The 5,817-nt window shown below is 46.4% G+C and overlaps 1 pseudogene; it reads left to right on the forward strand.

Annotated features, from left to right (window-relative positions):
- Positions 1-3,629: 3,629 nt before the first annotated feature.
- On the forward strand, positions 3,630-4,817 carry LOC102428414 (annotated as a pseudogene).
- The last annotated feature ends 1,000 nt before the right edge of the window (positions 4,818-5,817 follow it).

Genomic DNA, 5,817 nt, shown 5'->3' on the forward strand with positions numbered 1-5,817 from the left:
CCTGTTGCTTGAATTGGTAACCTATATTCTATGTCTCTGTATTTGGAGACAATCTGTTCTAATTCTGTGAATTTAAATTAAAAATTCCAAAGATTTAAATTTGGATATATTTTTATTGATTTCAGACAGGAAGGGAAAAGGAGAAATAGAAACATCAATGATGAGAAAGAATCATTGATTGGCTGCCTCCTGACCTCCCCCTACTGGGGTGACCCGCAACCAGAGCATGTGTCCTGACCAGCAATCTAACCATGACTCCTGGTTCATAGGTCCATGCTCAACTACTGAGCCATACTGTCTGGGCAATCTTTGGGATTTTTTTACATCATCCATTTAATTTTGCTAACATGGCAATGTAAAAAGCAGATAATAAAATTAGATTTGCAGTTTTCTTTAATGTATTTGCACAGTACATGACAAGTATAGAGGTAGAATAATCAGAAACTATCTCCTTTCTTTTAGTTCTAGGGAGATATAGAAATCTACCCTTTATTTAATGTGTGAGTTAGTTCATGTTTGAAAGTTAATTCATGCTTATAATTTCTAGAAAGACAAAGGTTAACATGACAATGATTAAAATATACCAAAGAATATTTTTTCTTGGAATTAAATTATATTCAATAATAGTTATAACTTAAGGAAAAGTTATTTTAAGTAACATTTTAAGTAATATTTCTAATAACATATATTTATATTTTAAATTGCATTTTCATGTTTTATTTATTATTTATTGAGTAACTGATGAGGAGTTATGGAGCAAAGCATAACATGTTTCTTCTGCTATCAGAGGGCAGACACAAAATGCCAGGTATAGGACAATTAACTCTACTTAGGAGATTCAACGATGCCTCCACAGAGAAGACTTTTCATTTGTTATTTAATGACACATCTGAGTTTTCCAGAAAGAATTTAGGAAAGGTAATTAAAAAAAGCAATTAAAGAAGAGTAAAGCACATGTGTAGCCATAAAGGAAAGAATGTTCCCAATGTTTTAGAAATGAGAAGTTTAGTGTGATTGTAGCATATTGTGCTAAGGGTATGTAGGGAAGGCTACAACTTCTGTATAGCTAAACAGATAGGTGACTTCATGATGGGAATTTTTACATGCTTTTGATGAGGAAACATTCTCTTCAAGTTTCACACACATAAAATGTTTAATAAAATAAAATGTATTTTAAAAATACATAGCCCAATGTGAAACCAAAGAAACAGGACCTGCCAAGAATCAGAGGAGAAATAGGATTAGGAAGACTAAAAGTGAGATCATGGAACCTGTAAGGTTATAGTGCTGGTGAAACCTGGCATGCCCTCACGAGTAAGGAGCTAGTACTTTAAAGGCAAAAGAGGATTGCTCCTCTATCTACTACACAAGGCACAACTGAAATTCTCATGCTTGCTTACAGCTAGGAGGCACTTTCCAGTTATTCCGAGCAAATAAATTAATTTAAAGCTAGTTCATAAATGGAGGAATATAGGGAATCCTGGCAGTAGCAAATAAAAGCAATCTTACAGGGTACCACTAGAACACAGAAACCATACTACTTTAATTTAAAAATTACCATTCTGAAGATGAGTTCACAGTAAAAAATTACAAACCACATAATTATTATTATTATTAAGAAATACTTTAGGGTAAAAAAAAAGAATCCTCACATAGATAAATTATAAGGAAATTGAAGAAAACCAATGAGAATGAGAACAATTAAAAAGTAATCAGAACTTACCTATAAAATGATAATTAGACTGAACTGCATTGCTCATTAGCACAAGTAGAATTCAGAGGGCAATTATATAATATTTTCAAAGTTTAAAAACCATTCCAGGTTCTGGTAATAAAAGAATAGGTTATAGTAGACTAAACCTCTCTCTGATAACAACTGTAAATTCTAGACAAAATATTTTAAAACTCAACAGCTTGAAGGCATTGCAGAGCAACTAAATACTGGCAGATACTGGAGTTGGTTTGACCTTTGAAGGAACAAACAAAACAAGGTGAGAGCTATATTTATATAGTTCAGAGGGCACTCCTCAGTTCACATGGAGTGGGTCAGCTAAACACAAAATTCCAATCTTCTTGGCCTGCGGCATTATAGAGTGGAGAATTTGGAGCTACTAGAAGGGTAGAAATTGAGGAGAAAATGCTCAGAAATGAAGATAGTTCAGGAAATAAAGGTCCAAAACTGACATATAAACTATCCTCAAATTCTTGACTGACTTTTGAAATATGAATGCACAGGGGCCTGCAAGTGCACAAGGAAAGCAACTGAAAATCAGAACTGCTGAAAAGCTAAGCAGAAAGTTTAGCTTCAACTTTGTCTTAAACAAAGACAATAGTAATTCCATTATTGTTTAGAGTTGAACTTACACGGTTTGTTTCCTAACAACAGATAATTTATTCTCAAACAGGTTGTGTCAGCCAGGAAAAAAACCTCTCAATGGGGGTGAATATAAATATCTATACTAATAAAAGGGTAGTATGCTAATTAGACCAGACATCTTCCAGACAAAGCCACGGTTGCAGGGGCCGAGGCAGAGGTGGTTAGGTGTGATCGGGCAGGCGAGCGGTTAGGAGCCAGTGGTCCCAGATTGCGAGTTGGATGTCCTCTGAGGGGGCTGGGATTGGAGAGGGTGCAAGCTGGGCTGAGGGACAACCCCCCCCCCCCCATGCACAAATTTTATGCTACAGGCCTCTCGTCCTATATAAGAGAGGAATATGCTAATTATCCATTACGCCCATAATGTCATGACCAGATCAGCAGGCTGCGTCCCTGCCCTCTGCTCAGGCAGCTGCAAGGCCTGGGGTAGGATAGGATACAATAGGAGTGGAGAAGAAAGGAGAGGGAGAGGAAGGCAGGACTGCATGCAGACAGGCCTAGGGGAGAAACAGAAAACAGAAAGGGAACAAGCCGGCAAAGGGCAAGATGCAGGTGGAGCGAGGAGCCCCGCCCAGACGCCCGGTGTGGGCCGCTGGCAGGTCCCCGGATGGAGGGGTGGATGGTCCGAGGCCTTCTGGGTGGAGGTGCTCCTGCTTTGTGGCAGCAGCGCCCAGGCTGTGCTGGCCTCGGCCACCCTTGCTGGGCCGGGCATCCAGGGCAGGGAATGGGAGCAGGACGGTGGCAAGGAGGCCGGGGAAGGGGCGCGGGGCAGCGAACACCTGGCCCGGGCTGAGCCTTGGGCTGGGGGTTAATGCCCCCCCCCCCCCCCCAGCAACAGAAGTTTTAAGGAGGGAAGGATGGCTCCTCCCTCTCACTCACACACACCCTGCCTGGGCCTCCTCTCTCTCTGGCTCCATTTTCTCCACCACTGGGGGCAGGGGTCTCCTGTGGGGGGCCCAGCCAGTACCCCAGGTCTCCCTTCAGAGCCGGAGTGAACCCCTGGAGGACCCAGGAGACGGAGAGATGGGCGGGGGTTGGGGCAGAGGGAGCAGCGGCCCCAGGGAGTTTGGGGGGAAGTAACCATGCGGGGGAGGCCAGAACAAGAAGGGGCCCTCAGCCCACCCCCCCACTATGGATGAGTGGCTGCTGGGGCGTCCTCTCCAGGCGGGGGCCAGGGGGGCCTGGGGCTTGTGGGTGGGGAGCCTGGGGGCCCTGGCGAGCCTTCCAGTAAGGGTGGTGGGGGGCTGGAGGGTCCGGGAGGCCAAGGGAAGCAAGACATCGGGGACATTCTGCAGCAGATAATGACCATCACGGACCAGAGCCTGGACAAGGCCCAGGCCAAGAAACACACCCTAAACTGCCACCGAATGAAGCCAGCTCTCTTTAGCGTCCTGTGTGAAATCAAGAAGACCGGCCTCAGCATCGGAAGCTCCCAGGAGGAGGAGCCGATGGACCCCCAGCTTATGCACTTGGACAACATGCTTCTGGCAAAAGTATGGCTGGGCCTGAGAAAGGGGGGGGCGTGGCAGGGGGGGTTGCTCAGCAGCAGCAGCCGCTGCAGCTTCCCGGGACAGCGTGTCCCCTGACAACTCCATCGAACACTCGGACTATCGCAGCAAACTTGCCCAGATTCACCATATCTACCACTCGGAGCTGGAGAAGTATGAGCAGGCATGTAACGAGTTCACGGCCCACATCATGAACCACATCATGAGGCCTGTGGCACCCAAGGAGATGGAGCGGATGGTGAGCATCATACACCGTGAGTTCAGCGCCATCCAGATGCAGTTCAGGCAGAGCACCTGCGAGGCCGTCATGATCCTGCGCTCCCGGTTCCTGGATGCCAGATGGAAACGCCGGAACTTCAGCAAACAGGCCACCGAGGTCTTAAATGAGTATTTCTGTTCCCACCTGAGTAACCCGCACCCCAGTGAGGAGGCAGAGGAGGAGCTCACCAAGAAGCGTGGCATCACCGTCTCTCAGGTCTCCAACTGGCTTGGCAACAAGCGGATTCGCTATAAGAAAAATAGCGGAAAGTTTCAAGAGGAGGCAAACATCTATGCCGTCAAGACCGCCGTGTCTGTCACGGGTGGGGGGGAGGGGCACAGCAGCACCAGCTCCCGGCACCCCCTTCCTCCGCAGGCTCTGGCGGCTCTTTCAATCTTTCAGGATCCGGAGACATGTTTCTGGGGATGCCCGGGCTCAACGGAGATGCCTGTCCTGCCTCCCAGGTGGAGTCACTCGACACTCGATGGGCCCAGAGGCCACGGAGATAACCTCGGGGAGGCCAGATGGACAGCCCTCGGGAAGTGAGGGCAAACTGAGCTGGCAGGAGGCTGTGACCCCGTCCTCAGTGACGTCCCCAACAGAGGACCAGGGCGCTCATTCGGACACTTCCCACTGCTCTCACCCCTCAGGCCACAGGGTGGGGGCTCAGAGGTGACTCCTGATGAGAGGACAAAGGCATCCAGAGGATAAGCCCCAGACACAGGAGAAGCACAAGATGGAGAAGGGCAAATGGGGTCGCCCTACCCCAGCCGACTCAGTGCTGGGGTTGCTGACTACATGGCCAGGAGAAGGGGGTCCCCTAAGAGGAAGGTGGGGTCTGTCTCCCCTTTTTACCCTTCTTTTCAATCTTTTTCTCTCCCCATTTCTTACACCAAAACACACCCAGAACCCTATATTTCAGATCCTCTCTCTCTCATAGACACATACACAACTATTCTGTTTCTCTCTCTCATAGATCCATACACAACTATTGCTTCTCTATAGAGAAACATGTTAGTGTCTTCAAATATGTTAGTGTATTATTATTGTCATATACATTCTCTCTCTCTCAGACACATATACTACTATTCTCTCTCTCTCTCTCTCTCTCTCTCTCTCTCTCTCTCTCTCTCTCTCTTGCTTTACCCATTCTCTCTCCCCCACCCCTTACCTGCTCTGGGATCTGTGGAGACGGCAGTCTTGCCCTATCTACCAGAGAAGCCAAAAATGGGGACACAACTTCTGGACAGATGACCTAGCCATGCCCCCAGGCCTCCCACCCCACCCCACTCCAGATGGCTTTATTACTTCATATACAGCTCATCTTAAACCAATAGAATTGCTTGGTGGAAAAAAAAAAGGGAAGGAGGGAGGGAAGAACTTTATAAAGGAGTCAGTAGACAGCAGAGTTAAAGAAGGAAAGAGGATGTGTGAGTGAACTGTAGGAGCTATAATGAAAATCAAGTATAGTTGTGTACTGGGGACAGATTTTAAAAGTAGGAGTCAGAAAAGAAAAAAGACAAATGATAGTGAATAATTAGGCAGATAGATCGATATTAAAACGGTGGAAGTAAGTAGAGAAGAATATATGGGAAAGATAGGATGAGAGAGAAAGAGGGAGGGAAGGAAGTTTTAAAGGGGATTCAATAGAGCTTAAAAGGAGAATGTGAAGAATG

The sequence above is a fragment of the Myotis lucifugus genome, unplaced genomic scaffold (assembly GCF_000147115.1).
Source record: "Myotis lucifugus unplaced genomic scaffold, Myoluc2.0 scaffold_286, whole genome shotgun sequence".
In the NCBI taxonomy this organism is placed as follows: Eukaryota; Metazoa; Chordata; class Mammalia; order Chiroptera; family Vespertilionidae; genus Myotis; species Myotis lucifugus.